The sequence below is a fragment of the Lynx canadensis genome, chromosome F1 (genome assembly GCF_007474595.2).
Source record: "Lynx canadensis isolate LIC74 chromosome F1, mLynCan4.pri.v2, whole genome shotgun sequence".
NCBI classification, from domain to species: domain Eukaryota; kingdom Metazoa; phylum Chordata; class Mammalia; order Carnivora; family Felidae; genus Lynx; species Lynx canadensis.
The window spans coordinates 37,501-54,717 of record NC_044319.2 but is presented as its reverse complement, the minus strand read 5'-3'; the positions used below and the strand labels follow the sequence as shown (position 1 = coordinate 54,717).

Here is a 17,217-nt window from a genome sequence, read left to right as displayed (position 1 = left end):
ATGCCCCATGTTCCTGAATATATGCAGTCTTTCATCAGGAGAGACAGATTCCAAAACGCATACCATTTTCCATTGCTCTCACGACGACCTGAATGCAGAGGAAAGAAACCCCATCAGGGTAGATCATGATGAACACGCATTGCACTGGTCTTTGGTTCTCCTCCTGACTTTAGGAAACCAGATGGCACACAGTGCTTGCGTCAAAGGTCTCCAAAAGCTAATGAAATAGGTGCCTGTCAGAAGTTCTTTTTCCTGGGGATGTGTCTCTCAAGACCACTTAGGATGCCGAAGACAAAATTCTTCACCCAAGCAGGACAAATTGCTGCTGACGAAAAAGTCCTAGGACACTGTTTATTACCAGGTTTGGCACACCCAGTGGTTAATGTCCCCCTGGCCAAGGTGACAGTTGGCAAGAGGCAGCTACTCACCACTGTCCCGATCAGGGAAAGTAACAGGATCATCGAAAATGTAGACTGTCCTATTTACAACAGAAGTTGATTGGAAAGACCCTAAGATAGCACTTGTGTTCCTCAAGGAAGGACAGGAAGCTCACCTCAGCAACAGCCTGGCGACTCATGACAGGAAGGGACCGCTGCTTTTCCTACTTAGGGACACCTAGAAGGACACAGAATACGTGTCAGTACCTTGTTGGTGCTGCTCAAGAATAACTCAGGGACTGTTCCTTGCTAAGAACATGGGCCAGAGCATGTGGAGGCTCTCTCTGCCCCTGCCCCCGCTTGCACTCTGCCTCTCAAGATAAAATAAAGACATAAAAATTAAAATAAATAGATAAATGTCTTATTTATTTATTGTGTGTGTGTGTGAGAGAGAGAGGGGAGAAGGGTAGACGGAGAGGGGGAGAGAGAATCCCCGGCAGGCTCCACGCTGCCAGCGCAGAGCCCAACGCAGGGCGTGAGCTCACAAACCATGAGATCATGACCTGAGCTGGAATCAAGTCGGACGCTTACCTGACTCAGCCACCCAGGTGCCCCAATACCACCCTCTCCTTAACAGCAGTCATTTATCTGGCATCGTTTTGGCCAGTCTTAAGGGAGAACAAGAGGGCAGCCGAGTTCTATGCCCATTCACAGACGTTATCCTGAATCTCCTCCTCCAAACACCCACACCATACTCGCTGCCCGGCAGCCTGACCCTCTTGAGCCTGCAGAACTTCTCACCGGCTCCCTCTGCTTTATCCCAAGTGGGGTGTGGCGGGGGGGGGGGGTTTCCAAGCCTCGCAAATACAGGACACAAATTTACCTCAATGACATGTGGAGATGGACAGCCAACATTTACTGAGCACCCAGTGTATACCAAGCCTGTCTCAGCTTTACCCACACTGTCTCAAGTTAGCCACTCATGCCTGCAGCCCCATGACGGAGCACTGCTGCCCTGGGTCATGAACGTTTTCCATGTTTTCCTGTACCTGAAGTGTGGATGTATCTTACAGCAGGTGGCATCTCACCATCGTGACACAGTGGTCATTGCCTGACCTCCTGCAAACTCGGTCCTAGCCGTTCCTATGTTGCTACTTCACATGCAGAGAACAGGTGCTATTTTAAGCGTCTTCAGAAAGATTAGACTGTGAGTCATCTTCGACTTAAAAGGTTTTTGTGTATGCAGAAACACGGGCAGCAGAGAAGTAGAGCACTGATTTGATATTGGCAAAGGAGACACATTATTCACCACTACAGCCATGCCCACAATTCCAGATGGCCTTGCAGAGCAACAACCAAGGACATGCACTTGTGAGAAACGCTGGGCCTCCTACACTCCTGATCAGAGGTCAGCAAGCTTTTTGTATAAAGGGTCAGACGGGGAGTAATTTTGGTTCTGTGAGACATACAGACTCAGGTGCGACCACTCAACTCTGTCGTTATGGCGTGAAAGCAGCCATACACGATAGGTAATGGGCATGGCTCTGTTACAATAAAACTTTATTTGCAAAAACAGGTGGAGCGCTGCATTGGGCCCATGGGTTATAGTGTACTGACCCCTTCTTTGGATGGAACAGTAAACAGTATTTGGGGGTGCTTGGGTGGCTCAGTTCAGTTAAGTGTCTGACTCTTGATTTCGGCTCAGGTCATGATCCCAGGATCATGGGATCAAGCCGCACATCGGGCTCTGTGCTGGGCATGGAGCCTCCTTGGGATTCTCTCTCTCTCTCTCTCTCTCTCTCTCTCTGTGCAAGTGCACATGCTCTCTCTCTCTCTCGCAAAGAAAAAAAAAAGAAAACAGTATTTACTAGAAAAATACAAGCAGTGATGACTCTAAGTCAAAAGTGATATAGAAAATTAAACCCTGAAATGTGAAGAAATTCTAGGACTGTCTTAACTAATGAATGTCAGTTATAAGTTCCCTTATGCATAGTTAAAAAAGCAACGTATGATTTAAAAAAACCCTTTTACTTTTTTTTTTAAGTTTATTTATTTACTTCGAGAGAGAGAGAGAGTGAGCTGGGAGGGGGCAGAGAGAGAGAGCGAGAGACAGAATCCAAAGCAGGCTCCACACTGCCAGCCTAGAGCCTGATGCAGGGCTCGATCCCACAGACCACAAGATCATGACCTGAGCCAAAATCCAGTCGGACACTCAACCAACTGAGTCACCCAGGCACCCCTAAAAAAAAAAAAAAACAACTCCTTTTATCCAAATCAAAGAGCTCAAAGAGCTGTTTCAAAAAGTTTCAAATAAAATTTCCAAGTAATGAGAAAACATTTTCTAGAACATAGTATCGTTTTTTTACTTCCTGATGGTTATGTTTAAAAATGGAGCATCTTAAATCCATAGCTTCTTAGATCTGAGGAGACAGGATCTTGTACCCATTGTGATGTGGACATTAAGGCTCACAGGGAGAAGTGACTCGCTCGGGGTCACCCCGTGATCACAACTGCGACCACAGAGCTAGAGCGACTGGCAGCTTCCTCTGCCTCCTCCCAGCTGAGCCCAAACACCACACTGATCCACACAGTCTCAGGAAGGGAAAGGCAGAGGGGTATCTACTCCATGAGGGTAGGGGTTTCGTGTGCCTGGCTCACCACCCATCTCTGGGGCTTGCACCAGCCAGGCCTAGAGGTGATTGATAAATGATTCAACTCCCACATCAGGCAGCCTGAATTCAAAACATGACTCTGCCACTTACTCCCCCCTGTGCACATCTCAGCGTTATCATCTTGGATGATACTACTTGCATCAAATAGTTGCTGGGAGGTTAAATGAGTTAATATAGTTAAAAGCACTTATCATGGTGCTTGACACAAAGAAAGCACTCCATAAATATCAACTGTGAAGGGGGCGCTGGGGTGGTTCAGTTGGTTGAGCATCTGACTTCAGCTCAGGTTGAGATCTCACAACTCGTGAGTTCGACTCCGCATTGGGCTCTCTGTCGTCAGGGTGAAGCTCACTTTGGATCCTTTGTCCCCCTCTTTATGCCCCTCCCCATGCATGTTCTCTCAGAAAAATAAACATTTAAAAAATATATCAGCCATGAAGATACTTATCCTGATATCCCAAACATCCAGCACAAGGAAAGTTCAGTATAAGTACTTGCTGAATGAGTGAGTGATAACAAAAGAGAATGGATGGATGGACAGCTAGGTGGACAGGTGGGTGGAGAGATGGACTGGAAAATAAATGGATAATTAAATAGATGGATGGACAAATGGATGGATGCAGGTAAAGATGGGTGGATGGATGGATGGGTAGATGGAAGTAAACATGGGTAGGAAGATGGATGGATGGGTGGATGGATGGATGGACGGATGGATGGGTAGATGGATGGGTAGATGGATGGATGGAAGTAAACCTGGGTAGGAAGATGGATGGATGGGTGGATGGATGGATGGGTGGGTGGATGGATGGATGGATGGGTGGATGGATGGATGGATGATGTAAAAAAGGATGGATGAATGGATGGGTGGGTGGATGGATGGATGGATGGGTGGATGGATAAATGGATGGATAGGTAGATGGATGGATGAAAGTAAACATGGGTAGGAAGATGGATGGATGGGTAGATGGATGGATGGATGGGTGGGTGGATGGATGGATATAAAGATGGATGGATGGATGGATGGATGGATGAAAACCTGGGTAGGAAGATGGATGGATGGGTAGATGGATGGGTGGATGGATGGGTGAATGGATACACGGATGGATGGATGGATGGGTGGGTAGAAGTAAAGATAGGTAGGTGGGTGGATGGATGGATGGATGGATGGATGGATGGATGGAAGTAAACATGGGTAGGAAGATGGATGGATGGATGGGTGGGTGGATGGATGGATGGATGGATAAATTGATGGATGGGTAGTTGGATGGATGGAAGTAAACATGGGTAGGAAGACGGATGGATGGGTGGGTAGATGGATAGATGGGTGGATGGATGGATGGGTGGGTAGAAGTAAAGATAGGTAGGTGGGTGGGTGGATGGATGGATGGATGGATGGATGGATGGATGGATGGAAGTAAACATGGGTAGGAAGATGGATGGATGGATGGGTGGGTGGATGGATGGATGGATGGATGGGTGGGTGGATGGATAAATTGATGGATAGGTAGATGGATGGATGGAAGTAAACATGGGTAGGAAGATGGATGGATAGGTAGATGGATGGATGGATGGGTGGGTGGATGGATATAAAGATGGATGGATGGATGGATGGATGGATGGATGGATGGCTAGATGGATGGAAGTAAACATGGGTAGGAAGACGGATGGATGGGTGGATGGATGGATAGATGGGTGGATGGATGGATGGGTGGGTAGAAGTAAAGATAGGTAGGTGGATGGATGGATGGATGGATGGATGGATGGATGGATGGATGGAAGTAAACATGGGTAGGAAGATGGATGGATGGATGGGTGGGTGGATGGATGGATGGATGAGTGGATGGATAAATTGATGGATAGGTAGATGGATGGATGGAAGTAAACATGGGTAGGAAGATGGATGGATGGGTAGATGGATGGGTGGGTGGATAGATATAAAGATGGATGGATGGATGGATGGATGGATGGATGGCTAGACGGATGGAAGTAAACATGGGTAGGAAGATGGATGGATGGGTGGATGGATGGATGGGTGGGTGGATGGATGAGTGGATGGATAGATGGATGGATAGGTAGAAGTAAAGATAGGTAGGTGGGTGAATGGATGGGCAGATGGATAGAAGCAATGCTGTCATATGGAGGAATGGATGGAGAGATGGAGATGTGGTCAGATGCATGGATGAATGGATGAACAACCTGGAACCAGAGGGAACTCCTCCTGTATAACTGGAAGCCAGACCCCCTGTGGAAGATCTGGGTCCCAGATACCTCCCACCGGCTGAACCAGAACATTGTTCTTGCCATAGAGGAGCGTGGCCCGGGAGTTCTGGTGCAGGGACTCAACACAGTCACGGGCAGAAAGGGATGGTCGGTCGTCCATGCTGCCACTTGAATGTCTCTTCTGGATCTGGAAGGGTGAGGGGAGGTGGAGGGTGAGGCCTGCGGTGACCCTCAATGTCCCGCTCCATTCTCCACCTCCACACCAAGTCTGGCACTCAGCCCAACTCTCTCCCAGGGCCCCAGAGTCCACCCCTACTCGCACAGAGGGCTGGACGCTTGGTGGGTGAGTCCTGCCACAGGTGCGAGCTGTGGATGCGGTGCCTCTGGACAAGCTCGTCGGCCGAGGGGTCAGTCCAGAAGTGATCTGCAGTCTTCATCTTGGTGTACTCCAGGGCACGGGGCCCCACTGTGGAGCATACAGGGGCTGGGAATCCATAGCCCTGCAAGTCCACCCTCCTGTCTACCCCCAGATGGGCCACCAACTTCACTGCCTCTCCCCTCCAGCCAGTGAATATGCCCCAGGGTCCTGCTAAGGAGAGTCCAGCACAAGAGCCTGAGAGCAAGAGCCAGGGAACAGGTAAGTTTTGATGGAGAAGGCTAGAGGGAAACGAGAGAGGCCCTTAGGAGGTGCACCAGTGAGCCAAGATCAGAGATCCAGATGAAGCTCAGAGCCCTGGACCACTTACCCAACAAAGACGCAAGGATGGGGCCATCCACCGGGTCCATCAGGAGGGCTTCCTTCTCGTAGTATTTACTAGCAAGAGAAAAGGACAGGAAGGTCTGGATGGGAACCAGCAGAGGGCGCACAATTGACACTGACCTGATGCTTAAGAGCAGACTGAGTTCAGCCTCCCTCTTGTTACCCAGTTAACGCTGTAAGCCTCAAATGTCCCATCTGTAAAACGGGGGTAATAAAAACATATATCCTAGGGCCGTCAGAAGGACTTTAGAGGGGCACCTGTGTGGTTAAGTGTCTGACTCTTGATCTCAGCTCAGGTCTTGATCTCAGGGTCGTGAGTTCATGCCTCACGTAGAGCTCCATGCTGGGTGTGAAGCTTACTTAAATTAAAAAAAAAAAGGGAGTTTTGAAAGAGACAACAGATGTGGGCACTTAGTACCATGCTTGGCACGTAACTGCTTAATACATGGCTGTGATACAGCCTTAATGAGAGTAACGGGAATAATAATTAGAAGGCCGCTTCTGGCTGCTTCTATCAGCTTCTATCACATCTTCCATTTCAGGCGCCAGGTGGCTTGGGAGCTCAGATGATGTCAGCTCTTCTAATATTATTGAGGCAATAAAAGGCTCTTTAGCTGTGGTGTGTACGGAAAAGCTGTATTAACAGGACTTCCTGCGCGGATAACTATGTGGATGACGCTGGCCTGACGTGCTCGCAAGCGCCCCCTGGCTTCTGGCTCTTCAAAATAACTTGTCGTATGGGCAAGACAATGTTTGTGCTGAGTGTTTTTGGGTTTTGCTTCTTTGAGTTGTTGTGTAGTGCCTTCTAATTCTCTGCAAACTCCTACAAGCTAGGAACCGAATTTTAGAGTTGGAAAGGACCTTGTTCTACCTTCCCAAGGGATGTCAGGCTCAGAGAGGGTAAGTGACTTCTTGGAGGCCACACAGCAGGTGGATGCAAGCTATACCTAGCCAGCTTGGGTGTTCCCATCCTACAGCAGGGGTCGAAGAACACAGGATCTGCAGCGAGGCAGACTGAGCGGGAGCCCAGGTCGGCCAATCCCATTCTCACTGTGTGTCCCTGGGCATGTGACGACTACCCTCTCTGAGCTTTAGTGTCCTCAGCTATAAAATGACAAGAATGACAGAACCCACCTGCCCAGGTTGTTGGGAGGATTAAATATTGACCTGCTTTTACAGCAACAGCACAGACTCTGACACCAGGGAGTTCTTGCTAAGGGGTGGCAACATCACTGTAATTTGACCCCAGAGGAATCGTCTATCCACCAGGATACTGGCTGAGGCCGAACGGACATGCTCTGTGCGTTCTCAGCAGCAAGTTTATCCATTTTGGTGTCAGATCTGAAGGCAAAACTTCAAGACGCTTTCCACTCTGCCACTCAGTCTCTATGCTGAAAACCAGCACTGTTGCATGATCATAAACCCTGGAAATAGTACCTTAAAAACTAGCAGGTGGGACTGGGGGCAAGATGTGACCATTGAGGGTAGCTCGAGGGCGCTTCTTTGGGGTGGTAGGTTTCATTGGAACAGTTCTGTGTCGTGACTGTGGTGTTGGTTATACAGAAATATAGACTGTATTTATACTAGGAGTATAATACATACACATATGTAATTTTTATTAAATAGTTAAATAATACATATTTAATTAAATAATACATATATGTATTCATACTGAATTTAACTATGCTAAAATTCCATAGAACTAGACAGAAAAAAATGAGTGTACGTAAAAACTAGTGAAATCCAAATAAAGCATGTAGTTTAGTTAACAGTATTGTACCAATGTCAATTTCCTGTTTTGGTATTTGTACTATGGTTATGTAGGATGTTATCACTGAGGGCAGGCGAGAACTCTTTGTGCTAATGCTACAACTTCTATGAGAATCAAAAAAATAAAAAGTTTAGACACAAAAAATAAAGAGATAGTTTGGCATTGCTGCTCAAATAAATTACTCATTCCTTCTACCGACTCATTCAGCAGAAAACACAAGGTCATATGCCAAAGGCAATAGCTACAGAGGCCCGCACCCATGCGAGGGCATGGGGCAGAGACGTATCACATTTTACTTGAAGGTGAAGAGATTAATTGGACTCCAGAGCCTGGATTTCTTCCAATTTGTCTCCTGCCTCCTGGCTTTGCACCTGCTATTCCCTTGGCTGGGAACACTCTTTTCCCTACCCACTTCACCTGGTTAATGCCTACATGCCCTTCGAACTCATGATTAACTGCCATGTCTTCCAGGATTCTTTTCCGGACCACCCAGAGGAAATTAAACACCACCCACCTGACTTGGAATACTCACCACATATTACCACAATTACTATTTTCCTGTTTTCCCTGCAACGATGTGAGGTTCATGAGAGGAAGGACTCTGCTCTCTCCTTTCATATATATTTTCCTAGCAAACAGGCAAAGAATAAAAGGTAATCATAATACCCACTGCATGTGAAGATGTGGTTAAACAGGCACTTTCATATACCGAGAGATGAGGAGATTCTCAGATATTTCCCTCATCGTCTTTTCTCTTTCCCACTCCCCCTGTCTATCTCTGTCTCCCCATCTGTCTATGGCTGGAAGGAATGTTAGCCATGAAGAGTTTCAGGTTATACAAAAGCCCACATTCTTCACTGGCTCCTCTGTGCTCTTAGCATAATATCCAAGCTCTTAACATGACACTTAAGACCAATGTATCTCCAACATCTCGGTTAGTGCCTGGCACATGGTAGGTGCCCAGTAAATAGTTACTGGATGAATGAACGCATGGATAAATGCTTGCCAAGAGTACTCATAGTCTAAACCTTTACACCAGGTTAATCTGAGCTAGAAGAGAAAATGTAAAAAAAAAAGTATCATACATTTCCAAAACACTGTGTAAAAAAAAAGTATCATACATTTCCAAAACACTGTGTACTCACTAACTCCCCTTCTCACCTCTTCTCCCGAATGGCAACAATCCCTGTCCCATTTATTAAAAGAGCAGCAGAGACACAGAGAAGCTACATGACTCTTCTAGGACCACAGTTAGCAAGCAGACTGTAGGCTTCATTCATGGGAGGAAAAAGATCCCTAAGATTGCAAGATCCTTGTTCCTCATTCCAAATTTGAAGATCCTATATTAGCAGGAAGCACCTGAATAGTCCCAGGTTCTAAGCTGGGCTCATTTAGAGGCAAACATCCAGAAGGCCTTTATCTAATTGCTTTCAAATCAAGTGCACGTCAACAGGAGAGAAAAGAAAGTTGCTTTGTGCCATAGGGTGCAGTTCCCAAAATGGGAAGAAGGTGGCGCCAGAGCACGCCACGGCGGCTGCTCTTTCTCACTCACCTGCTCTTTTCCACCAGGTAATGCACAATTTTGTCCAGGACCTTCTCCAACAAAGCAGTGCGGATCCACAGGTGCTTGATGGCAAGTGGGGACGGGCTGGGCAGCTTCGGCAGCTTCCGCACATTCTCCTGGAGGCCCTGAATCTGGTTTTGCCTTCAAGACCAGTACAGGAGGAGGAGGAATATTCGCAAAAAAGGAGATCCAACAGGACCTCCTTTTGCATATGCAAACAGCAAAATGCCCAACCTCTCTAGGGAATGAAGGAACGGCAACTAAAACAACAACAAAAGCCCACATTGCTCCTGGCAAGTGGGTGACGTGTTGAAAAAATGATAACACCCAGTGAGTGTGAAGATGCGATAAAACAGACACCTTCATATACTGTTGATGGGCAAGCCAGATTCTCATAGCGACACTTCTCTTCATCTCTCTCTCTCATTCCCTCTCTCCCCTTCCCTCTCTCATGAATGAGCGATTGCATGAATGAAATGAATGGCTCTCCCTTACCACCTGGCATGGGTATCTCTAATTCCTCCATGAGAAAGTCATTCCCGATATTATGGAAGGCCCATGGAAATCGCTCCCTTTAGGAAGTTATCAGCAAACACTTGGGAATTTAGGATACGGACTGGAAGGCACCTTGAGCACCAAGTGGCTGAGGAGTCTGATTCCGAAAGGGAGCCGGTGACGCTAAGTCCACAGCCTTGCCCGTCCCACAGTTCTGGCCAGCAGCTCTGGGCTGGCAGGCCTGCAAGGGAGGGAAAGGACCATCTCCCACCCGCTGAGATGGAGTGATCACCCAGGGCACACACAGCATGTGCGCCTCTCTCTCCCTTCTCTTGCCCGTCACACACACGGCGAATCAATCCACACATTCTTTCCCGTGAAGCCCAATCACGGCTCCGGAATCTTTCACAACAAGGTCCTGTGGGCGGCTGCTAGCACCAACGGGAGCTGAAACCTCTTTGCCAGCCCTGACCAGGCTCCAGACCGCGGCTCTGGCGTAGAGTCAAACTGTGCGGTCGGGACTCTGGTGGGAGGTTCTCGCGTACATGCTCTCAGGCCCTGAGCACCCGCCCCCCAGGAAATCAGCCCTCCAGACCTGTGAGTGAAGTCACCGTTCCCCTTGTTGCCTCAATGTCAGCATCTGGTCCATGCAGATGGAGACCACAGTAGTTTCATTAAACTTGGTCTTCCTGCATTCGGAATGGGTTTGGCTAACAGCAGACACTTACTCATTCAACAATCTTTTCTTGAGCATTTTACCAGGTGCTGGGCACTGTCCAGACACTGGGGACAAAATGGGGAATAACAGATTTTAGTGGCCTGTTCTCATGGAGTTCAGAGCCAAGGAGGAGAGATAGACAACAATCAAGTGAAAAGTACACAAAGGAATGAATAATTAGAGGTGGTGATAACCACAGGAGAGAAAATAAGCAGTGATATGTAAGAGAAATGGGGTGAGGGTTGGAGTTTACCCTTAACTGGGGGAAGGTCTGAATGATGAGCGGGCACCAGCCCTGGAAGGTGAGGCGTGTGAACCGGGTGGTAGGTAGAGCATGTGCAAAGGCCCCGGGGTAGGAAAGAGTCTGGCGGGTTTGAGGAGCGAAAGCAGAGTGCAGACAGTGCCAGGAGGTGCAGGTTCTGGCAGAGCTCAGGGAGGAGCCTGGACTGTCCCCTGAGGAAACGTTCCAGCCCATACCCCAGGCTCCGCACTCACACGCTCTCAATCAGCTGTTCCAGGTCCTTCACCTTGCGGCTCAGCCCTTTGGCCGGTGGGAAGTTCTTGCCCACTTTCATGAAGAGAGCTGCAATCTGGTTGCTGCACAGAAAGCCAGCCGCCCGCCGCCGCAGCCCATGCAGGACGCAGGCCTCTACAGCCGCTGCAGGGACACAATGGTCAGCAGGCCCTGCCCTACCCGAGCTCCCCAGCACCCAGCCCAGCTCAGGTCTTCAGCCACACAGAGGCGCCTTGGAGAGCGGGGCGCCCCAGAATCGCAAAATCCACGAAAGCATCAAAGGAAAATCACGTACGTCTGTCTGCCTTCCACTCCCTCAAAAGGGAGCAGGAGAGCTTAGCAGTGAACCTGTGTTTGCTGCCCAAGGTCAGACTGTCTGTGTTCATATCCTCTCCCAGACACTAACCGGCTGCGTGACCTTGGGCAATGACTTCCTCTCTCTGTGTCTCAGTATCCTCATCTGTGACATGGGAAAGTACGAACAGGCATCTGACATGGTTGCAGCAAGCGAGGTGGGGAAAATGCATGGCAAGCGCTTCACACGGTTCGGCACATAGTGAGCGCTTCAGGGACGTTAGCTATTACTCCTGTCAGTGAGGGAGGGGAGGCTGACCACACGACTGGCGGGCTTTATCTGGGCTGAAGAATCACATGATCGTCACCACCACTGTGACTCCAGGAACAGCTAACATTATGGATCCCATTCCATCTCTGCCACAGCCAAGGAAGAAAGGAACGCCATCTCCAGTTCTCAGATGTGGAAACTGAGGCCCTAAGAGGGGAACTGAATTGCCCAGGGCCACCCAGACGAGCTGGGATCCAAAGCCAGGTCTGAGCCCAAGGTGTGCTCACGACACTTGTGCCGCCACAAAGGATCTGAAGAGAGGACTGTCATCATCTTCCCATGTCTGTGTTTCCCCTGGACACCCCGCCCAGCCCTGCTCAGAGCAGGAGACCTGGGCAGTAGCTTGGGCTCTATCACTAACTTGCTGTGTGACCTCAGGCAAATCGCTTTCCCTCTCTGGGCCTTAGTGTCCCCCCCACCCCCCTCCCCCCGGGAAACAGTCCCTGTGCAGGCCATTCTGATGGCCCCAGTCTTATTTCTGGTACTTTCAGCAGCGCTTTATTGAGTATTTTCTTATCTTCTGTCTTACACAGCAGACTGGGAGGGAGCTCACTCTGGTGTATCATAGGAGCATAATCGATGTTGATGGAAAAACTGAGCATCTTATAAGAGCTACTCCTTATTGGGTATCTGCTGGGTGTGAGACCAGTGTTAAGGTTTACCTTACCTAATCCTTGTGGAAAAAACCCAAGAAGTGAGAGTTCTAGTTACTGTGACTCCACAGAAGGAATACTCCAGCAGCCTGAGGGTTAAGAGCCTGGCCCAGGTTATGTTGCACACAAGGAGAAATACCGAGAGGTTTGGTGCAACTGCTTGTCTGGGTTTGTTTTTGTTGGCAATCATTTGACTTTTTTCAAAACCTTATGATTATACTTTTTCTTTTAAGGAGGCTCCACGCCCAACGTGGGGCTAGAACTCACAACGTTGAGCTCCAGAGTCACGTGCTCTACTGAATGAGCCAGCCAGGTGCCCCAGCGATTACGTGGCTTTGAACAGATGCCCACCCTACTGCCTAATCTGCCCATGGGTTTAATATATTCTGGGTGAGCATCTCGGAAATATCTTCATTTTTGCTTGCACACACTACACTTTGGTTTAGACTGCAATAAGTTAATTAACTGTTCAAGCACTGGAGACATGCCTCGCGTCTTTCTGACAATGGCTCATGAGGCACAATGGAGCAGAGACACCACAGGGAGCCCCTGCAGGCCTCACCCTGCAGTGACATCACCCTTCCTCCCTCATCCAAACACTGGGGTTGGAGGTAGAGAATCATGATTTTTATCCCGTTCTGTTCCTCTAAATCTTCAACGGGTAAGCATGGTCGCACACTCTGAAGTATGCCTATTATTTTCTTTGCAAATAGAGATGTCCAGGATAAAAAAAAATTAGGCGTATATACATTCTCATATTAACATTTATGCGTATATACACATGTACATATGCAGACGTATATATATATATATATACACCTATATATACACATACAAGTATATAAACACACACACACAATATATATGTAATTCAAATAAACACATCTCACTTTAAAAAGAAATTTGGAAAAAAGAAAATTAAAAAAAAAAAAAAAGGGGCGCCTGGGTGGCGCAGTCGGTTAAGCGTCCGACTTCAGCCAGGTCACGATCTCGCGGTCCGTGAGTTCGAGCCCCGCGTCGGGCTCTGGGCTGACGGCTCAGAGCCTGGAGCCTGTTTCTGATTCTGTGTCTCCCTCTCTCTCTGCCCCTCCCCCGTTCATGCTCTGTCTCTCTCTGTCCCAAAAATAAATAAACGTTCAAAAAAAAAAAGAAAATTTTAAAAAAGAAATTTGGGGGCGCCTGGGTGGCTCAGTTGGTTAAGCGTCCAACTTCGGCTCAGATCACGATCTCATGGTTCATGGGTTCGGGGCCCGCATCAGGCTCTGCGCTGACAGCATAGAGCCTGCTTGAGATTCTCTCTCTGTGTCTCTCTTCTTCTCTCTCTCTGCCCTCCCTCTGCCCACACACTCTCTCTCCAAATAAACTTAATTTTTTTTTTTTTTGCCAAGGTCACCCAACAAACAAACAGCAGAGGAGGGATTCGAACCCAGGTCTGCCTGGCTGCAAAGGGGCTAACCTGACAGCAGTGGGCTCCCAGGTCATGGCATGTGCTCGATGGGTAGTGCCTCCAGCCATCTGGATGAAGCTGAGGGCCGACCAGGTCTCCTCGCTCTGGCCTCTCCTCGGGGCCAAGAGCGCGAGAGGGGAGATACAGCACGTCCTCCGTTGCGAGACACTCCAGTCATGGAATGAAAAGGTTTTCAGGCAGAAAGAAACATCCCTGCTTACACATACACACGGATTAGAAGCTGAACCCTGTGGGGACACGTAAAACATGTGTCTGCAGCCATTGTGGAAGGACAGTAAGAACCTGGCAGCACGGTTATTTCTGGAATCTTGTGAGCACAGCTGGTTCAAGGATACAAGTCAAGCTCCGAGCCCTGGGCCCGCCTCCTCTGCTGAGCCAGCTGGACATGATCCCTTAGGATGGATCAATGGCTCCCGATTCCCTATGTTTTTAAAGCCCATCCATCCTCCCCCTTCATTTGGCAACAGCCACAGGCAGGGTGAGGAAAGGGTGCAGAGTCTGCCGTCAGATGCACGACCAACGTCACTAGGGGGATGGGTAGCCGTGAACTGAGCCCACAGGAGGGGAAGACAGTCCCTCCAGCGTCAGCAGTGACTAACTCTTGCTGGGTACACAGGCCATTCTTCCTTTCTTCTCTCGGCTTCTCCGTGGTTCCAAATTCCCTCACAGAGCCCCCTGAGAATCCAAAAATAACTTCAGAGTCACAAAGTCAAAACACGGTGTGAGAATCCTGGCACAAAGATGCCACTCCCCCAAGGCAGCCCACAGAGAAAGAAGCCCCTTTCCAGGTCAGGGTCCACGGACTCACCACAGAAGGAGATGATGTGGCTGCTGTCCTCGTGGACGAACTTCCGTGTGGCTGCCTCCTCCATGATCTGCTTCACCTAGAAGGGCAGAGGCAGTTGGACGGGGAGACCCAAACGTGACCCAGGGTGCGGTCATCCCCAAGGGCTGTGTCGTCCTTCCTGGCCTTCTGAGGCCATCTGGGGTTCTTTGATAACTTCTCTCCTTCCATGCCCTCCTCATGGCGCCTTCTGTAAGTCTGAGGCCTGGGGCCTGTGAGAGCATCATGTTTTACTGAATTATTTCTTCAGGCTCTCTGCGTGGCTGGTTTTTCTCAGGTGTCACACGAAATGTCATCTTCCTTGAGCCCCTTATCTGACACAGCCCTCCCCTGACACCACTCACACCTCGTTACAGTCCCTTCTGGGTACATATGCTATTCCTGTCCTGTTTACTTGCTTACTATTACTTTCTTCTAAGATATAAATTCCCTGAGGCCAGGGCCTCACCTATCTTGTTCACTTCTGTATCCACGGAGACCAAAACAGTGCCTGGCACATAGCAGGGGCTCAATAAATATTTTTGGAAGCAAGGAGGGGAAGGAAGGAAGGAAGGAAGGAAGGAAGGAAGGAAGGAAGGAAGGAAGGAAGGAAGGAAGAAAAGAGAGAAGGAAGGAAGGAAGGAAGGAAGGAAGGAAGGAAGGAAGGAAGGAAGGAAGGAAGGAAGGAAGGAAGGAAGGAAGGAAGGAAGGAAGGAAGGGGAAACAAGTATATAAAAGAATCAGGAAGGTATAGTGATAAATCAGGCCTGGAATCTAGCAGCTCTGGGTTCCAATCCCTGCTCAGGCACCTCCCAGTTGGGTCTGTGACCTCAATTTGGGAAACCGAGGCTCAGCAAAGTGAAGCAAACTTGCCCAGAGAAGCAAAGCTGGCCCAGAGCAGACACCGAATTCCAGGCTGTCTGACTCCCTGGGGGTGTGTTTTCCTACTATCCTCACACGCTCAACAAATCTTTTTTGAGCGCCCCTGATGCACCAGGAGTGAGGGACACAGTGCTGAAAGGGCAGCCGTGCCTCTGCTCACAGAGATGACTCTCCAGTGGCCTGAACACCCTTCTGCTTTGCTGGATTCTGGCCCCCGGTCTGCCCAGCCCCCAGTCTGCCCAGCCCCCAGTCACCATGGGGCTTTAGCCATGCATTTCTCCTCTCTAGAGGCTCAGTTTCCCCACCTTGAGGTTGAGGAGGCCAAGAGAGATGACCTCAAAGGCCGGTCCCAGCTCTACATCGCCAGGGCTGCGACATGGGGTAACAGGAGCAGTTCTGAATCCAACCCATCCATGAGCAGCCGCTCCCTTCCTGGCTGCCCCGTGACCTACTCGGCCTCAGCCAGGCCAGCTCAGCAGTGCACCCACCGGAGAGCGATCGCAGGCTCTCCCATGCCCCTCTCCTCCTTCCTTGCGGATGCCTCCTGGAGGGGAAAACAGAACTCAGAGCATCCCTGGCCATGCCCTGCAGTGTCTGCCCCACACAACCGAGTCAGCACTCGCCCCATGAACAGCGCTGACCTCTGAGCTCAGCGAGCTCTAAGCTGGGCTTCGCCAGCGGCATTTCCAAGTCTGAAAACTATCTAGCCAAAGCCCTGGAACCGGCCCTGTTTACAGGTGTGGAAACTTGAGGGTTGGGAGGCAAACTGGCCTACTAAAGGCCACAAAGCTAGGAAGCCATGGCTGGACTTTTGGCTTAGGACTTTTTTTTTCCCCCATCTCAGTTCCAGCTGCCATATCCTGGCCACTGTGGCTACTGATTGTGTTTCCAGAGTCAAATCACATCACCTCTCTGAACCTTAGTTTTCTCGCGGGTGAAAGGCGTACAGGAACAGCACCTGCCTCATGGGGCTACGGGAAGACTGAACAAGGTAACGCACACCATGTGCTGAGCACAGAGCCTGGCGCACAGGGTGCCTGCAGTGTTACTTGCCTAAAACCTCACCTGGTCTCTCTATTCTGGCTGAAACAGTAACCTGTTCAGGAGAATAAAATTCCCCTGCTTCAAGGGTCCCCACAGTGGCTGCTCTCGAACACCCATCAGATTGATAAGCACAGAGCCCGACGCGGGGCTTGAACCCATGACTGTGAGATCACGACCTGAGCCTTAAGACACTCTTTTTTTAAAAAACGCTTATATATTTTTGGAGAGACAGAGCACAAGTGGGGGAGGGACAGGGAGAGAGGGAGGCACAGAATCCGAAGCGGGTTCCAGGCTCTAAGCTGTCAGCACAAAGCCCAACGTGGGGCTCGAACTCACGAACCATGAGATCATGACGTGAGCCAAAGTCGGTCCCTCGACTGACTGAGCCACCCAGATGCCCCCATAAGAGACTCTTAAATTCAGAGAACAAACTGAAGGTTGCTGGAGGGGAAGTGGGTGGGGAGATGGGCTAAATGGGTGATGGGCATTAAGGAGGGTGCTTGTTGGGATGAGCACTGGGTGTTGTATGGAAGCCACTTTGGCAATAAATTATATTAAAAAAAAAAGAGAGAGAGAGACACTCAACTGACTGAGCCACCCAGGTGCCCCAAACCATACACAGTCTCCAACA

At 49.4% G+C, this 17,217-nt stretch overlaps 1 long non-coding RNA gene across 1 annotated transcript in view; it reads right to left on the bottom strand.

Annotated features, from left to right (window-relative positions):
- Positions 1-5,330: 5,330 nt before the first annotated feature.
- Positions 5,331-17,217, bottom strand: part of LOC116737749 — a 49,293-nt gene continuing 37,406 nt past the window's right edge. The window contains exons 4-9 of the long non-coding RNA XR_004908376.1: positions 14,646-14,721; positions 11,073-11,235; positions 9,353-10,642; positions 8,333-8,428; positions 6,016-6,083; positions 5,331-5,456 (exon numbers count right to left, since the gene is read on the bottom strand). This is a non-coding gene — a long non-coding RNA (uncharacterized LOC116737749). The remainder of the gene's footprint in view (positions 5,457-6,015; positions 6,084-8,332; positions 8,429-9,352; positions 10,643-11,072; positions 11,236-14,645; positions 14,722-17,217) is intronic.